The sequence below is a fragment of the Pholcus phalangioides genome, unplaced genomic scaffold, assembly GCF_987345545.1.
Source record: "Pholcus phalangioides strain wild (caught in Gottingen) unplaced genomic scaffold, Ppha-v1.0 ptg000015l_1, whole genome shotgun sequence".
NCBI classification, from domain to species: domain Eukaryota; kingdom Metazoa; phylum Arthropoda; class Arachnida; order Araneae; family Pholcidae; genus Pholcus; species Pholcus phalangioides.
The window spans coordinates 82,681,363-82,699,406 of NW_028301608.1; the positions used below are offsets into that span (position 1 = coordinate 82,681,363).

The window sequence follows — 18,044 nt, forward strand, 5'->3', positions numbered from 1 at the left end:
ATAACTTCCACATATTTTTTATTCAGGCATTTTTTAATTTTCAGTTTGTTGTAGCTGCTCAATAACGAAACTGCCAATAACAAAAGAGAATTTCCACACTATTTGTGAAAAAAATTTAACACTTTGACATATCTCTAGAAATAGCCTTACAATAAAACGGTTAATATTCGTAAAATACTTTATAAATATGTATTAATTCACTAAATTTCACCTGCGGGGGGAAAAAATCGATGTTATGAAAATATTAATTTGAACATTATTATTTGTATGAACAAATTATATGAACAATATTTATTTGGAAAATTATAAAAAAAAAATTGAGCGAGCTTAAATAAACCTTCAAAAATATGCACTTATACTGATAATTCTTTGATTTTATGCATTTATATGCATTAATACTAAAAAAGGCCAAAATATGCAAAAGCATATGCACATATGCATTTGCATGTAATCCGTATATGTACTTATTTTTGCATTTGTAAGTGCATATTTTTGCATTTTTAAGTGCATATTTGCATATTTTTAGAGCATATTTTGCCACTTTTTTAGTGCATATAATCCGGGCTCTAATTATGAGCAATATTCACTTCAAAAAATTATACGAAAAGTTCTAAGCTTTAAAAAAAACTTTAAAAGAAAACAAAAATATGAACTTCTGTAAATTCTTTGATTTTACGCATTTATATGCATATTAATGCTAAACAAAAAAGCCAAAATATGCAAATGCACACATGCATTTGTATTTAAACCGGGCTCTATTTATCGTCAATCCTGAGAAGTCCAGGCACAAAAACCTTATGGATATCAGTACTAAAAAAAACATATCAACTCTCATTGCGAGGATCCAGGTTCGAAACCCGTTGGCGGCAAAGTGGGTCGACTGAAGTTGGTTTTCTGCGGCTTTCTAACTTCGAGGTGCAAATGGAAGCCGGTCTCAACATTAAAAAAAAAAAGTCTCTCCATAGAGACTTTTCAGGCACACCTTGAGCACGATACTTATATAACATGAAAATTCAGTCATTTACCATTTTCACGTCAAAGTACGTAAGACAGATGGAAGCACCAGTGTAACATGGAAAAAGCTCCCGACTGGTGCGGTGGTAAGATGCTTGTCTACCACCATGAATCTGAATTAGAATCCGCCAGCGGATTCGATCATAGCATAGTTAACAAGTTACCGAGCCTGACGCAACCCATAGGCGTATGCAGAATTTTCTCGGGGGTTTACGTTTTTTCCTGCGAAATAACACTATAATCTCGGCTTCCGGGTGGGGTTAGAACCATAACCCCCCCCCCCCCCCACGCTGCGTACGCCAATGGGGTAACCACCTCCTCCTATCCAGTTCATGGGCCGCCGCTCTGTCTCAATGAAGACATTTTAGCAGGTGGTCGAAGAAGACCTGGGCCACGTTGGAAGCTGTGTATGTATGTGTTGCGTGCCTAATATGAAGTCAGTTTATGGGTAATTCTTGTTATGTATAGTGCTGCCATCTGCCGTTAATTATTCAAACTATTAGTGAAGTGTAATGATTGAATAATTGTGTCGTTGTAGGCCTGTTGCTCTCTGTGGCGAGAATTTTCAACGGGGGAGATCGGCTCGCATTCACGCCCCCAAGTTAGGATGAGGTGACCACCTACAGATGACACCTTCATTCCTAACCCAACTCGTTCGGTAGTAAAATGCTGTATAGCGATATGACCGGAGTTGGCAAAATATCAGTAGTAGAATGAAAACAAGCATAACACTGACAACATAAATACGCTATGGTCACGCATATATGCGTACCCAACACACTCCTGCTTGTACCAATTCGTTAGAAATTCCTCAGAGGAACGTTTATTGGGTTCATTTACGGTTAAGTAGTAATAGTTGTACTGAAAACTGCAAAAATGTCGAACTCATTTTTCTATTTCTTCCATTCTTCTTAGGGGTCATTCAAGTATTACGTAAGCAGATTTTAGAAATTTTTGACCATTTATTCTACTAATGTGTCAAAGTATCACGGAGGCGATTCACACCATAATTCTTGCACAGCAGTCCATAATGCCATACCGCTGTGATGTGATTTTGTACAGCACGCTGCAAGGTATCCCATATGTGCTCAATGATTTTCGTGTCTGGGGATTTAGATTGTTAATGGAGGATGAGCTGAAGTCAGAAGAAGATTGTTCCTGGAGCCAGAGCAACTCCCGACGTGTGTGGTGTCGCATCGTCTTGTTGTAATTGTCCAAGCCCGTCGGAATGCATACAGTACATGAATGGGCGTGTCATCGGAAAGGGTGTTTACGTACAGGTCACCTTTCAGAGTTGCTCGTAGCCTTATCATATGTACCATATTATTCCAACTGCACACGTCCTATAACACGACGGAGCCTCCACCAGCTTGAACAGCTCCCCGTTGACATGCGGGTCCGTAGTTTCATGAGGTTTTCTCCATACCCGTATACAACCGTCATCCCGATTCAACTGTAAACGCGACTCATCAGACCAGGCAACGTGTTTCCAGTCTTCAGCAGTCCGATGACGGTGCTGCCAAGACCAGTCGAGAAGCATAGTTTTGTGCCTCGCAGCCATCAAAGGTACTCGAGTGGACCTTCACCTCCGAAAGCTCATATCAAGGAGTCAACTACAGTGTAGGTTGCGTCAGGTCCCAGGTTTGATCCGGGGGAAGAATTTAGATAACAAGATATTTTCCCTAACGAGGTTGAGGCGCCGAGTTTTCTGCTGAATAGTTGCGGCTGTAGGCAGCTCAGAACAGAGCAGCAGATGCAGAGATAATGAAATTAAGGGCCCAAAAAAGTGTTTGCGCCTTCCCCCCCCCCCAACTTATTAAGGTGATCCTGGTGATGTATCAGAACAGCACCTCCAAGAGAAGATCTATCTTTGGGAGTTGCTGATATGGTACACTTCGCATTTTATAACGTCCCAGCAGCAATGAGGAAGACCCTGTATGTTTGTCCCTTTGCGGTTTTTGTATAGCTTACAAGAGTCCTGTTAGGAAGCCAAATTCAAAGGGGGGAAGGGGGCTTCCTATTATCATAAAAGGCCGTTCTAACAATGAAGTACCGTAGCTTTCTGATGCAGAGCGCAAAAGGTTAATACACGGTAGTAGTACAATATGCGGGTTTTATCGATTATTTTTTTTATCATCTTTCAATGTTTTTTAGCTGTTTCCCAAAAATCATCGGAGGCCGCGGCGGAGAGCACCGAGGGCCACATTTGGTCCGTGCGCCATGCGTTGACCTCCTGCTTCAAGTGCAGTACATATTAGGATCCACAGGAAGGAGAAAAATCCTATCACAAAAAAAAAAATAAATAAAGGCTTATCCCAAAATATCCTCACCAACACAAGTCTTCTACTATAATTCAAGCAAACTAAAAATAAAATCGTCCAATATAAAATATGAATTGCAAGTTTACAGGGAAGGCGTTGCTCGTGCCTGCCGGGAATGACGTCACGAAGGTGGCCTCCATCATGTAGGTGATTGCGTGACCAAAAAAAAAATTCCAATTTCCCCTACACGTATCACGCAATAGCCTGGCAGAGTGCCCGGAAAATAATAATAATAACAAAAAAAAAAAAAGGAATTCACACACACATAAAAGTAGGAAAAGGTGTGTGTGTGTGTGTATGTGGAGAATCCCGAAGGCCGCCAGTCAGTGTCAGCAATGGAAAGAAGGGCCGGTGGTGGTAAGTTGTTGTAGGTGCTCTCAAGACATTATATTAACTCACTCTTGCTCGTCTACTCACCGCGTGTACGAATTCCCATCACCCCTTCACCGTCATCAATCCACTCTTCTGTATGTAAGAGAATTCACGCAAACCTTTTCTTCTTCTACTTGGTGGCGGTCAAAGATAAAAAAAGAAGAAAGAAATAAAATAATAATAATAATAGTAACAAAAAATAAAATTATATATAATAAAACGGAGTTGGGTTCGCGGTCTTCCATTCAGTTTGGTCGACGGTCGCGCACCCTACGCAACATTATTTCTTGTTCTTCTCTCGGCTTTGCTTCATATCAACGGAGACACTCAACGTGCAAAGTTTGTTGGTGAGTTTTCTCCTAGTTGTTGGTGTTCCATCTTAAAACGAGTGAAAGAAAAATAAAAGGTGAATATCACAAAACACGAGAAGAAAGTTTAAAGAGATAAAACAGGTGAGAATTTTTTTTTTCGAAAATATCCTCTAATTTTTATTTATCTATCAATGACTCTGTTTATCTCTTGATCTCTGCGGAAAAACTCTCATTAAACTGCTCAACAAGTTATCTCGAGTCAAAAGTTTAAGGTATTATCCGACTACATTTAAAACGTTATTTTGGAAGAATATACTGATTTTTTTAAATGAATTTTTTTTAAATGAAATCCTCATTTCTTGCGATTCCGAAACAGGCGTCGTTTTGTTTATATGACGCTTAAAACAGAAGTTTCGTCGACTTAGTGTTGCTTTTTTATATACAAGTAATCAGTGAATAAAAATTCTAACGCGTATCACGAAGAATGCTGACATTGTACTTGAGTTTAAAACATGATTTCTGAAAATGTATTGATTGTGTAAATTGCAAAATTTTAATTTTTTTTTCCGTACATTGTTAAGATTATGAACTAAAATTTAAGGTCTATCATATATGTATTTGTCTGATTACAGTGATACAAGATATGTTAAATGAAATTTCGAAAAAATCACACTTAAATTAAGATTTGGGTGTTTAAATTTTGTTACCAAACCTGCATTATTACAAACTGAATGTACTGTAAAAATAGCAAAACATTTCATTCATAGCATTTTTTTGCAATCGTGTTTCCAATATTACGTGAATTTTGATTAAAATCTGACACAAAAATGATTTTTTTCGCGGGAAAAGTGACATAGTTATTCCAAAATTTATTTTTGTTTCACCATTTTTGAATCACTTTCTATCAAAAAATGTTATTAAAGTTCACCCCAGTACCGTTTTATAGAAAAGGGCAAAGAAAGGTATTCGGATACCTTGATTATAATGGATGATTTCTTTGAATTTTATCTATTCCTTAAACTTAGATTCTGAGACGAGCTTCTTTTCTTGTTCTGGTTCTTGACCGCGAAGCTTGATCACTACAATTTGCATATGAAAATAAAACCTATTGAAATGAAGGACTCAACTCCTTATTTTATTATTATTATATATATATTTTTTGCCATGGAATTTTTCTGCATCCCTCCCTTGAGAAGCTCCCAAAGTGTCATGGCCTTCTAATGGCCAGTTAAAGGATGAAGATAGCTCAGAACAGCTCATGCCAACTTTTATTATATACAGTCAAATCTAAGATAAGTCGGATATGCAGCGGCCGAGAAAAAACTTCGAGTTATCGTTAGTTCGACTGATTTGAAATCCTTATTTCAAAGTGGGGAAAAGAAAAATTTGTTAAAGTAATAGTGCTATTTACGAATATTGCATTAGCAATACATGCCAAAGTACTGGGTAAAGTAATTTGGTTGGATAAGTTTATTCTAATTTAATCATATTTAATTATTGAACGAGAATATTTAGAAATAAAGTGTAATACAAAATTAGTTTCTGTCAGAAAATGCAGTGATTTTTGACGCACGTTGTCTCTTTTTTCCCTTCTTTCATAAGAAAAACATTTACTTTTTGCAACCAGATAAATGAATCTGCTAAATTCCAATAAATTATTCCTAAATGCTCTAAATTCTACAGATAAATGTGAATCTCTATCGGTAGGTGCTGGATTCTATTGCAAAATGCTGAATACTATTGCCAAATGCTGAATACTATTGCCAAATGCTGAATACTATTGCAAAATGCTGAATACTATTGCCAAATGCTGAATACTATTGCCAAATGCTGAATACTATTGCCAAATGCTGAATTCTACTACTAAAAAAAATTCTATTAATAATGTTATTTTTTAAAATTTCTCTCATTCCCGAGAACTTCTACTTAAATTAAGAAAACTTCGATTTAAGGGACATTTTTATCACAAAAATGCGAAAAAAGTTCTGGGACCGAGCGAAAACTTCGACTTAAACAGATATTAGAGTTATCAGAGTTCGACTTATCGCGAATTGACTCTATTCATAGCTAACATGAAAACATACCACATGGATTTTTGAAATTTCTTTCAAATTTTAATTTTAAAATGTTTTAAATGGCGCGCACCCTAAACAACATTATTGCTTGTTCTTCTCCGGCGTTGCTTCACATCAACGGAGACATTCAACGTAGAAAGTTCTTTGGCAAGTTTCTCCTAATTGTTGGTGTTTATCTTAAAACGAGTGAAAGAGAGGAAAGATAAATAAATAGAGAAGGTGAACATTACAAAAGAGAAGTAAGTTTAAAGAGATAAAAGAGGTGAGAGATTTTTCAAAAATCCCAAATTTTCATTTATTTATCTCAATAACATTGTTATCTCTTGATCTCTTGCAAAAATCTCATTAAACAGCTCAACACGTTATCTCGAGTCAAAAGTTTAATTGATGGTTTAATTTATGGTTTCTTTGAATTTTACTTATCCTTTAAGGTATCCACGACTAGCATTCTTGGCACTTTTCTATGAAATGCTGCTGGAGTGAACTTTAATAACATTTTTTTGATAGAAAGTATCTCAAAACGGTGAAAACAATAATAAATTTTATATCATCTATGCCATTTTATAAGAAAAAGTTATTTTTATACAAAATTTCAAGCAAAATTCATGTAATATTCGAAACACGATTGCAAAAAAATTCTACGAATGAAATGTTTTTTGTTACTTTCACACTACATTTAGCTAGTGTGAAGTAACAAAAAACATTTGAATGATACAGGTTAAGAATCGAAATTTATAACGACTGCACGGAATGCTCATAAGTTACACCCAAATATATGTTGATTTCTGAAATTTTATTCTGCATCTCGTGTACATAAAACACTGTAATTAGACAAATATATGAGATAGACCTCAGATTTTGGGTTCATAACCCCCTCAACAATATACGGCAGAATATCGTACTGAAATTTTGTAATGATCCAATCAATAGATTTCTAGAAATCATGTTTCGAAGCCGAATGAAATGTCACAAATAGCATTCTTTGCAAAACGTTTTATTGAAGTTATATTAAGTTTTTATTCACAGATTACTTGATGTAAATCAGTTAAACGCAACATCAAAGTGATTATAAATTTGGTTCGAAGCGTGATATAAACAAAACAAGACCTATTTTGGAATCACAAAAATGGGGCTATCATAAAAAAAAAACATATTTTCTTTCAAAATTTTTCTTCTAACCGTAATGGGAGACCTTAAACTTGGATTCCGAGACGAGTTTATATTTATGCTGTTGGTTCTTGACCGCGAAGCTTCAGTAATTTGGTTTGTTTGAAAAAAAAAGTTATCATGTTCACTACAATTTACACATGAAGACAACCCTAGTGTCAGACCGGCTTTTTTTTTGCTTTGAAATTTTTATGCATTAATCCACCAAGACGCTAGCAAAGTGTCATAGCTTTCTAATGGGCGTTTAGGACAGTTCAGAATAGGTTTTACGCCAATTTTTATTATGTTCGTAACTGACAAGTAAACATACCACATGGAAATTTAAAATTTCTTTCAAATTTTAATTCTGAAATGTTATTAAACGGTCGCGCACCCTACACAACATTATTTATTGTTCTTCTCCGGCTTTGCTTCACATCAACGGAGACACTTAAAACATGCGCGGATCTACAGCGATGAGTTGGGAGGGATGAGTTTATTAAGGTTCGTTGAATCGTCCCGTATTTTGAGACACAGATAAATTTTGCCCTCATTTTTGGCTCTTGGGAGGAGTGATTGCACCCCCCCCCTTCCTTTCTGGATCTCCCTCACAAGCGGATCCAGAAGAGGGGACATCCTCTGAATCCACGCACGACTAAACGTGGAAAGTTTGTTGGTGAGGTTTTTTGTAGTTTTTGTCGGTTTTTTCCCATCTGGAAACTAAGCTGCGAATAAAGATTAGGCGATATCTCCCGCTATCAATAAATCGGATGCAGACATTATAAGCAGTGAATAGAATTGAGACAGATATCTTCAGCCTAGAATGAAGCGGAGACGGGCGTCTTCAGCTGCAAACGAAGCAGAGGCCGACATCTTCAGCTATGAATGTAGAAGAGGAAGACATTTCCAGTGTTTAAAATAAAGCTTACGCAGATATTTTCAGCTATGAGTGGAGCAGAGACAAACATCATCAGTGCAATAAAGCCAAGACGATCCATCTACAAATGAAGCGGAAGCACACATCTTCGGAGTGAATTCAGACATCTTCAGCTGAAAGTGAAGCGGAGCACACCTTCAGCTGTGAATGAAGCCGAGGCCGACATCTTCAGCTGCGAATTCAGTAGTAGCAGACACCATTTGGTTCATTGAATCGTCCCGTATTTTACGGGGACAGATCAACTTTTTCCTTCAGTTCTTGAAAGGAGTAGAGTCATACATTTTTAGCCTAGAATGAAGGGATGCGGACATCTTGAGCTGCAAATGAAGTGAACATCTCCAGCTGCGAATGTAGCCGAGGCAGATATCTTCAGCAACGAATGAAATCGAGCCGACATTATCAGCTGCGAATGGAGTGAATTCAGACATCTTCAGCTGAAAGTGAAGCGGAGCACATCTTCAGCTGTGAATGAAGCCGAGGCCGACATCTTCAGCTGAAAGTGAAGCGGAGCACACCTTCAGCTGTGAATGAAGCCGAGGCCGACATCTTCAGCTGCGAATTCAGTAGTAGCAGACACCATTTGGTTCATTGAATCGTCCCGTATTTTACGGGGACAGATCAACTTTTTCCTTCAGTTCTTGAAAGGAGTAGAGTCATACATTTTTAGCCTAGAATGAAGGGATGCGGACATCTTGAGCTGCAAATGAAGTGAACATCTCCAGCTGCGAATGTAGCCGAGGCAGATATCTTCAGCAACGAATGAAATCGAGCCGACATTATCAGCTGCGAATGGAGTGAATTCAGACATCTTCAGCTGAAAGTGAAGCGGAGCACATCTTCAGCTGAAAGTGAAGCGGAGCACATCTTCAGCTGAAAGTGAAGCGGAGCACATCTTCAGCTGTGAATGAAGCCGAGGCCGACATCTTCAGCTGAAAGTGAAGCGGAGCACACCTTCAGCTGTGAATGAAGCCGAGGCCGACATCTTCAGCTGAAAGTGAAGCGGAGCACACCTTCAGCTGTGAATGAAGCCGAGGCCGACATCTTCAGCTGCGAATTCAGTAGTAGCAGACACCATTTGATTCATTGAATCGTCCCGTATTTTACGGGGGACAGATAAATGTTTTCCTTGAGTTCTTGACTCTTGGGAAGGGTGATCACATCCATCCCCCCTCCCCACTCCCTCTGAACCCACGAATAACTCAACGTGGAAAGTTTGTTGGTGAAGTTTTTTTTTTGTAGTTCTCGGTTATTTTTCCCATCTGAAAAACAAAATAAAAAAGGTGGATATATTACAACACGAGAAGAAAGAGTTTAAAGAGATAAAAAAGAGGTGAGGATTTTTTCAAAAAACCTGTAATTTATATTTATCTATCAATAACGTTGTTATCTCTTGATCGCTATTTTGCAAACTCTTCATAAAACCGCTCAACAAGTTATCTCGAGTCAAAAGTTTAAATGATGGATAGTTTTCTCTTCTTTGAAGTTTATTTATTTCATAAACTTGGACTTCGGATGAGTTTTATCTGAGAATGGTTTGTTAGTTGTTTTTGGTTCTTGACCCTCTTCGGTTCAAGTTCTTCGGAAGGATCTCTTAACCGCAAATTTCCTAAACCAAGTCATGAATATTTCTCGAAATGTAATTAATGAGGTGAAAAAGTGATGGTGTTTTCTACCCTTTCAATTTCTTTCGTTATAAGAGATGGATGGCATTTCATTCAACCAGATTCAACCAAATATGATGAATATTTATGACTTTTTTTCTTGTTAGGAAGAGAACTGGTATTTTCCTATTCGTTTTTGTTCAATAGCCTTGAGAGAGTTAATTTATGGATATAGTTTTTTTTTAAATCGTTATAAATGCGGATATTTTCTGTTATCAAAAAGTAAGATCGAAGTTTTGTATCGAAAGATATTGCTGTTTGATTGGTTTGGAATAATTTGAAGAAATGATGAGCTTAATGAATTTTTGGGAATTCCTTTCTATGTATATCTGTGAATAATTTTCGGATTATTGTAAGCACGGTTACAAAAAGGAATCCCTAGTCTTTTAAAACTGATGGAGTTTCATATACAGTAGAACTCCGGTTGACGAACTTAATTCGTTCCATGAACGTGCTCGTTATCCGAATCACTCGTATATTGAATCAAAATTTCCCCATAGGAAATAATGGAAACTTGGATAATTCATTCCACAATTATTCATTCTCATAAAAATGACAAATACAAGGCCGCAACAGGCAAAATGCCCGACGAGGTGGCTGAGAAAACGGCATTCAATTAATTATTACAACATGATAATAATATTAAGAATAATATGCAATAAAATTAATAATATATAAAAAATACACAATAACACCATAAATATAGAACTTACTCTGAACGCGACGAGAGAGAGGAGGACCATCGTTTAATTCAGATGATTTACGGACTCACTGTTGTCTGCAAACTTATTCTTTTTTTGTGTGTGACTTTGAAAAGAACCCATCCAATGACACTTGCTTTTGACTCTTTTTTTAGGATTTCTCGATATAAATGGGAAATCACGTTGTCGTCGGCCGGATTCATTGCTCACACTGCTACAGCTTTACTTGCGTGGTTCTTTTCTGCAAAATTTTTCGCAGATTCCCGCATTCTTCACATCTCTCTAATCTCATTTGAAGAGAGTGAGGGACTCCTCCTCCTCATCTCTCCGTTCCTCAGAGGAGATTCCGTCCATAAGCTCTTGCTGTTCGTGCTATGGATATCCATCAATTCATCTGCTGTCAACTCCTGGCAATTCTGCTCTATTGGTTTTTGAATGTCGTTCTCATTCGCCTCCAGTCCCATTGCCTTTCCTAAGGACACAAACCTCTTCGACAACTGGTGGTTCATATTCGTGAGCTAGCTTCTTAAAGTTACGTTCAATAGTACACAAAGTTTTCTTCAAAAAAAAAAATAAATTAAGTGCACATACGAGGGGTTACAATGCTACATCTGGATTCATATCGTAAACAGTCACACTCGCACGTGTGTTTATTTTTTTGAGTGAGGCACGCTGACTGGCGATTCCAGGAGAGTGAATATCACTCTTAATTCCACAGTACGCGTATGGGCGAAAACTATAAACCATCGACTCAGTAGTGATAAAGTGAGACTAAATAAACAATGTGCAAAATTTTGCTCGTAAAGCGAATCATTGCTTGTTAACCGAATCAAATGTTGTTGACAATTTTTGCCCGTTTACAGAAGTTCCACTGTACAGTGAAACCTCGATATAACGACATTCTGCGGATGAAGAAAAAACATCGTTGCATAGGGATTATCGGTTGTATTAAGAGGCAGCATTATCATCTCATGTCATGAAATTTATGCTGCTCTTGTCATCTTTTTAAATCGGTATTGTCAGTACCACCACTAGAAAGTGCGCTTTTGTGTATTTATTCATCGTAAAAATTGTAATTGTAGTTGATTAATAAAAGTCAATTAGATGAGTTACGCTGGTACAGTTGTTTACCGCGATGTACTTTCGTGTCATACACAGAAAGTAGCAATACCAATTACGTCCATAGCAGTTTCTGTGGTGCAAAACACCGATGTAATAAGACGCATTCAGAAGAACGAAAACAAGTGACGAGGTTAAAATCAAATTCAAAATGATTTTGAGAAAATTAAAAAAATTATTGTCGCGGTTTTATAAAAAAAAAACAAACTGAAAAATAAATATCGTTGTAGAGGGATTTATCGTAGTAAAAAAGATATCGTTGTATCGAGAGGAGTTTAGCATTAGACTACATTCAATTCCAAGCAAAATTCGAAAAAATATCGTTGTAGAGGGATTTATCGTTATATCGAGTATCGTTGTGGCGAGGTACTTAAGGCATAAAGGCATACTTTATCTCAAAAATATGCTGTACAGTAAAAGTCCGTTATAATGACACTTCACAAACAAGAGCAAAATTGTCGTTATAACGTACCTCTCGTTATAAGCGAATTTCAATTTTTTTCTCTGTCTCGATGTAAAATTGAAGAAAATTGCTGCTTTATCTGCTTTAAAACGTCTTCAAAAATCATTTCGTTCTAATAGTAAGGCATGAACGGAAGTCTAGTCATGAAACTGATTTTGGTCGCATAGCAGAAGCATGTGCTATGATAAGAGTTATGTTTAATTCTTGAAGAGAGAGAGAAGGGATGCCTAGCGTTTTGGGGAATTCGTTTGACGTCATAGCGAATACTTCCTATTTTTAAACTCGCTATAATAGAATATTTTTTTGTATCTTTAAACTAGCTACTTGAAAATCACTTGCGTTATTTGACAGCCAACTCGTTATAAGCCGTTTTCGTTAGATTCGCGCGCGCGGACTTTTTACTATACTTCTCGTACTAACTGTGCGAACTTTCTTGGTTAGTGACAAATGCAAACTCTTACGTCACCATGTCATAAAGAGGGGGGGGGGGGAAATCCGATTATTTTCCACAGTGATATCGAGAAAATAACCAGATTTTCTGTCTGAGCTGTGGCAGATATCTGCTGTGGGTGACAATAATCACAAATCAAAATAAGAATATCAATTGCTATCTATATACAGGGTGCATAGGTAAGTACGCTTTCTAATGAGTCGTCAAAGATGTAGACAGCAATCAGAACACGCCCCGTTAACTCGGTGTGTGGTTCCCAAACTTTTTCCCTTCCCGCACTCCTTGGATAATAAGTTTTTATCTGTTAGAAAGTTGAGGTTTTTTTCTGTAATTGATTACATTAATTATCCAATAATTGATTTCTATGAATTCTTTTACTTGCCATCGATTTTTTTTCTTCAAAATTCATTGAAAAACGAAACTAAGAAAAAAACGCGATTTTTTAACATTTCTTTGAGATTTGGAAAAAAAAATATTCATTGAATAGTTCTTCACTTATATTGATTCTAGCCACAACAACTACATATAAACTAATATCACTTTGACACTTGACTGAATTTTCTGATGTTTTTCCTCAGTCCTGTGTATTCACGGTAGTATCAAATCTAAGCACGACATGCCAACACGACATAATAACACGAGGTACCAATGTAAACAAACCGCTGAATAGAATAATTGAATAATAGTATTTTTTCCTCAACTGAAATGGAAAACAAGTACGAGACACATTTCTGTGAAGCGGAAGTCAAAATATTGGTATGATTCCTACTTTTTTTAAGAATTCAAAAATTCAATTTTTAGCATCATTTTAATTAATCAGTCAGAAAACGGCGACTTGACCAGAGCAAAAAATTGCTACCGCAGGGAGTCCCCCATCGAGGGGTTAGCGCACCAACCTCTCGATGAGTACAAAAAAGCAAGCCGTTCGGAATCGGCAATAAATTGTAGGTCCCGGTCTAATAAGCCCTCGTGTGCAGAAAATGACCGTGGTGCGACAAAAATGATCAAAATGATCAAATTAATCAGTCAACATGTTGTGATTTTTTTTTCCGTCTCGCATCTCCCCCCACCCCCAAAATGCTCTCCCGCAGCCCCGGTCGGGAACCACTGCGTTAAGTTTTATTCGTAACTATAGAGAGCATCAAAACATACCACACATGGAAATTTTAAATTCCTTTCTAAACTTAATTGTAGAATGCTACGAAACACAGATTTTTCTTAAGAAATTCTTGGTGGGAATTAAATAGGGAAAGAGTGAAATGACATTCATTAATGACAGGAGTTGGGATTGATTTTTCTTCAGTTTGAAAGAATTCGGTGGGGGGGGGGGGAAGAAACGAATGAGTTTGGAATTTTGATTGGTGAAAAAAATTTTAAACATTTTCGATTAGATTATGTGTAATATTTTGACTGGGTTATTAACAAAATTTCTGAAGCCATACATTTTTCCAGCTCATTGAGGCTTTATCTCGGCAATATTTGCTTTTAAGAGAACTCTGATTTATCGCTACCCCCCCCCCCCTTCCTTTTTTTTTTTAGCGCAAAAATACCAATGTCAGCGTTGAAAGTAATAAATATGGATGATAATATTTGAAAGATCGCTTCTTTTCGGGCTACTAATCGCCTGAAATTAATCAAATGTGAATAGCTTGAACGAAAAATAAACGTCATGCTTCATAAAGTAGTTTACTACGAACACAAACAAAATTCAGATCCTTCTGGTTTGGTTAAAAAATTGTCACTACTAACTTCTCGATTCTCCGCTGAACAATAGGGTCTCCTTTAAATTTCTGTACTTTTCTCTAACAGTTGCTTTATCTATCTTGTTAGTTGAATCCCGCCAGCTTTCTGTCCTCATCGCTCCATCTTTTTTCTCAAGAAAAGAGGGGGGAAGAGGGGACCCATCATGACCGTTCGACATTTTTTTTGGGGCAGGGGGAGTTACCAACTAATAATATTTATGGTGCACCTGTTGTCCTGCGCTTCAGCTCATTGTCATTCTATACCTGTCATCTTCTTGAAATGTCTAGGGGAAGATGCCCTCTGGAGAATTTCTAACGGAAGCTTGCGTACAGCGAGATGTGCGTAGGACGCTTGCGTCTACTCAACCTAACATGCAACTCGTAAACATTCCTGTGGAGAGTTTCTGCGGCCATCTGCCTTCCTTATTTTCAAGTGAAAATGACAGACGGCTGAATTTTTGTATTTGGGGTCATTCAAGTATTACGTCAGCATCGGGGGGGGGGGGGGTTCGGATTTGCTGACTTTTGATGACGAGGGGGAAGGGGGCCCGCTATGGTTGTCGAGTGGTCATTGTGACGGACTCGCATCGCGAGGACCCGGGTTCGAACTCCACCGTCGCCATAGTGGTGGTAGGCTGAAGTTGGTTTTCTGTGGTTCCCAAAGTCTCGCCACAGAGAGCAACAGACCTACAAACAGCACAAATGTAATTCAATCATAACACATCACTCATTTCACTTCTGAAATATAGATGGCAGCACTGAGAAATCAAACACAACACTACAGACTGTTAGGTACACACACAGTTACACCTCCGTCACAACTCGCTAGGTGGTAAATCACCCATAAATGGTGATAGACCTGAGTTGTTCTCGGTTTGAAAGAAAGAAGGGGGGGGGGGTTGAAGGTTGCTTACGTCATCAACCACCCCTTTTTGAAGATATGAAATATTCTAAATTGTTGACGAAATTTCGCTGACGGTGGGGTCAGTGTTTTGCTGACAAGGGGAGAGTCAAAAATGGCAGAAAATCTGCTTACGTGACTCTTGAATGGCCCCTTATGGAAGTATCCTGTTCAAGGTCTGCCTACACTCTCTGCGGAGAGACTTTTCAAATGGGAGACCGGCTCCCATAGTAGACCACAGTCTTTATTCATCTTTTTCCACCACCGCTGATTATAATCAAGTAAATGAAAAATAATTATTTTTTCACGTACCTCTGAATTGCCTTTTATGTATTCCCTGGGGGAGGGGGGGGGGCATGCGTACCTCTGGTTCGGTCTTGCCCAAGGTAAACTTGGCTTTGCATTTCTTCCATCTCTAGTGTTATTTGAACAAAATCCTTTTCAAAACCGAATTATCAAACATAACTTTTTTTTGTCTTTCAACGGTGCGTTACCAGGCGTAATTGAAATACCAGTAATGATATAAATAGAATGTGTGTGAGTTTTGTGATTTCGAACCTTCTCAATTCAGTGTATGATATGGGAGCAGAGCGTTATCTTTTGTGTGTGTTTTTGTTCAATTTTCGGGAGGACTAATTATTGCTTTTCGCGCGGTGATGATACGGTTTGTGTGTGTTTGCGAGGAACGGCGGTCGCCCGTTGTTTATTTGCCGCGTGTCGCGAACGAAGCTTAATTTAGAACCTATCGCGTTGACAACACAGAACGTGTAATTATCGGCCGCCATTGTATAAATAATACGGCTTTTATATTATTTTTGTCTCGTTCAGCCAACGGATGAGAGAAAGAGAGAGAGAGAAGCCGCGCCACACACATACCAGGAAATGTTGCATCTGTCTATTATTTCGACTCGAACGCGAAGAAAAGGGGCGAAATAATTAAGGTTCGAGTCATTAGCAAATATCATCTCCATATGCAAAAGGATAATGGTAGCTTGATTAATGGGACGCCATCATTTGTTCATTATTGTTTTCGCTCGCATTCATACTGCCGCTGCTGTTATTGTTGAATGTTTCGCTCCGAAAACGTGTGTTTCGCTCAGACGTGAATTTAGGGACGGAACGTCCGCCTCTCAAACAACATCTGAACTATAAAAATTTCTAAAATTAGAAAAAGTTTTGGGAAAACATTTTTTTTTTCACTTTTTATTGTTAGTCTTCAAAACGTTTTCTTTGTTTTCAATTATATGTTTTTTTAACATACAGTTCGGTTGTAATTAAAGCAGAAGTTCTAAACTTTCTCACAGCTGCGACCCAAAATCAACGAGATAACGGGACTGTTTTTCGAAATTAGTTTAACCAGTGATGCAATAAGTGCATTTATAACAGCAATGAAAGGTTTGTACGACTCAGAAACCCCTTGCGAATCAAGTTTGGGTCGTGACCCATAGCTCAAAAAAACCTTTAGCTGTGAATGGATTCGTACGACCTTTGTCGGAAGGCCCCTGCGAATAAAGTTTGGGTTGGGAGCCATAGCTCAAGAATCTCATCTCTTCAATCATTACACTTTGCTCATAGTTCAGGAAATAGATGGTAGATGACAGCACTAAATTCAGTCATTACACAGAAACAAACTTCACGTAATGTTCGCAACACGGACACGCATATTCCGACATGTACCAATTCGTTAGAAGTTCCGCAGAGGAATATGAACGTGGTGTATGTGTTGTTTAGTAGTATTAGTAGTAGGACAAGAATCCCTGGCTGTGATTAGATGTTATACTACCCACCGCGAATCAAGTTTAGATCGTGTGTGACCCATAGCTCAAAACCCTTAGTTGTGAGTGGATTTGTACGACCCTTCTCGGAAGCCCTACGAATCAAGTTCGGGTTGAGAACCATAGCTAAAGAATCTTGGCTGAAACTGGATGTTGTGCGACCCACCACGGAACCCCCCGTGTGAATCAGGTTTTAGTCGGACTCAAGAGCCCCTGGCTGTAATTGGATTCGTACGACCCATCTTGGAAACTCCTGCGAAACAAGTTAATAAAGTTTTTATGCACCAAATTTTTGTTCTTTACGGCGCACCCGTTTTCCTGCTAGTGGTTTAAATTTTAACCCTATACAATTTTTTTAATTTTAGTTTTCTTTTCTCCCGTGACCTGATAAGGGGCCGTTCAAGTATTACGTAAGCAGATTTTCAGCTATTTTTGACCCCCCCCCCCCTTGTCAGCAAAATTTCGTCATCAGCTCTGTCCCTCTGAATCCTAACTCATATTTTCATAAAGGGTGGTTGATGACGTAAGCATTATCCAAACCCCCCCCCTCCCCCCATGTTAACGAAAGTCAGCAAATCTGAAACCCCCCCACCCTCCCCACATCGATGATGACGTAATACTTGAACGGCCCCTAAAGCCGGGTTTTCCTAGGAAAAGGTTTTCTACGATACGCATGAAGCGTGAAATCGCTGATTGGTTAAAAACCGGAAGTTCACGTTTTTTAACCAATCAGCGTTTTTACTCTGCACACGTTATACAATACAATACAATACAAATACAACGCCACAACAGGCAAATTGCCCAACGAGGTGGCCCAACGAGGCTCCTAGGAAAATCCGGCTTAACGCTCATACCAAGGTTCGGCGTAATACGTCGACGAGAACTGGCCCCTGCTGAGTAGGGGGGGTCAGAGCTTAATTGTAACCTCCCTGTAGTTTTCAAATGAAACACTGAAGACATTCGTGCACACATTTTCGGTCACGTATTTAGAAAGTCTTGGCCTGTAATGTTTGGCACGAATTCCCGGCAATCACGTTTCGCCAGCGTCGAGCGAT

At 38.3% G+C, this 18,044-nt stretch overlaps 1 protein-coding gene across 2 annotated transcripts in view; it reads left to right on the forward strand.

Annotated features, from left to right (window-relative positions):
• Positions 1 to 18,044, forward strand: part of LOC149076840 (astakine-like) — a 98,005-nt gene that overhangs the window by 19,307 nt on the left and 60,654 nt on the right. Inside the window, exon 1 of one of the 2 annotated variants that reach the window (XM_089244550.1) lies at positions 3,661 to 4,159. The exons of the other annotated variant lie outside the window; for it this stretch is intronic. The gene's annotated coding sequence lies outside the window, so the exon portion shown is untranslated. Of the gene's footprint in view, positions 1 to 3,660; positions 4,160 to 18,044 lie in introns of those variants that run through there. 2 annotated transcript variants of the gene reach the window in all.